The following is a 1601-nucleotide window of genomic DNA, read 5'->3' as shown; positions in this document are numbered from 1 at the left end:
ATCCATCCATCCATCCATCCAGTCTTCAGTTGTGGAATGTCTCATAAATGTAATTCTTTTACTTTGTTTCTTTGAAATGAGATCCAAATAAAGTTGACGTTACCTTCTCTTTCTCATTTTTTCGCTTTTATCTCTTGAAACTTATTGTTGGAAGACAGTGGGCTGTTCATCCTGCAGGGTCACCCGCAGGCTCTGTCGTGCTGCCTGGTGTGGGCGTCATACGTGTGCCCAGCCCTTCGAGTTTCCTGCAGTCACGTGGCTGCATGTGGGGCTAACGTGAGGTGTCTTCTCTCCTCTCACTCTCTTTCTGAACGTAAGCACGTATCCTGTTCCTGTCTGTCCATACTGAGACACCAGCGCCTAAAATTTTAAAAGATGAATACCATATATTCTAAGAAATGTTTCCAAATTGATTTTCGAGAACTGAGTGAAATTCGAAAGGCACCAGTTCTGTGTAGTTACATAAACAACAGAACGAAGCCACATGATGATAAGAAACTGAAGAAATAAGGCCACAAACGACTCTCCAGGCAGCCCTGCTTCAGGAAAGTCTCGGCTCACTCACAACAGCCTCTCCTCTTTCCAACGGAGGCACGAGAAAGGAAATTGGATTCCGATGAAACTATAGGACAACAGTGACAACCACATAAACAACGCAAGAGTCGGGGAGGCTGAGAAGCGAGGACCCCTCCAGGCGCCGTGAGGACACCTCCCAGAGAGACCATGCCTGGGGCCCTGGAGCTGAGGTCTGAAGCCCCAGGACCCCGCACACAGTGGGGTTTGCTGAGCCCAGAGTGACCCCTGTGGGCCTCGGTGAAGAGGGCAGCCTCCCACTGGCTGTCTCCTGAGCCCGTCCATGGGTCGGTGACCGTCTGTGTGTTTTTCTGTGTTTTGGAAAAGCCAGGGCGAAGTTTGAAAAGCTCTCTGGATTTTAGCCAGTGAACAAATTTCCCTTTAACTTGTGTGGGAAACTCGCCAAGTTAAATGGGACGTGACCCCTCCCTGATAAGGCAAAATCCGAATCACAGACTTCTCCCGGAAGGTAGAGAGAGGGTCCCTGTGACACCCTTGTACGCTGAAGGGCATGAAGGGAATGGTATGTATTCCCCACTTTCCCAAAGCCCGTGCTCGGTCGCTCTGCTTTTAGGAGAGATCCACATTAGCACACGGAAAGGGTTGTTTTCTAAAAGCCAAAATTCTCTTCCGGTTGCTCTGAGAACACAGCTACTGAGGTGCGGATGCGCTGAGGGGGGTCCACACGCTGTGTCATGTGCGGGGCCTGGATCCTCCTCTTGGGTCCGGTGCTAATTCCCTCTGATTGCCGGAACACATGGCCACAGGCTTCGTAGCTTAAACCAACACAGACTTATTCTTACTCTGCTCCCGAGGTCAGACGTCAGACAGGAGCTGCTCTGGGCTCCAGCCGGGGCTGGTCCCTTCAGGCTGCGTGGGGCGTCCTGGATCCTTGACTGGGGACCCTCCTCTCCTCCTACGACCTTCTTCTGCTGCCGCATTTCCTGTGAATTAATCTCCGGCCTCCCTCATCTCCCGTGATTATGTTGGGCCCACCCAGATTATCCAGAATAATCTCCTCATTTTTT

This window comes from Suricata suricatta, chromosome 13 (genome assembly GCF_006229205.1).
Source record: "Suricata suricatta isolate VVHF042 chromosome 13, meerkat_22Aug2017_6uvM2_HiC, whole genome shotgun sequence".
Lineage (NCBI taxonomy): Eukaryota > Metazoa > Chordata > Mammalia > Carnivora > Herpestidae > Suricata > Suricata suricatta.
Note: the sequence above shows the minus strand (reverse complement) of the source record.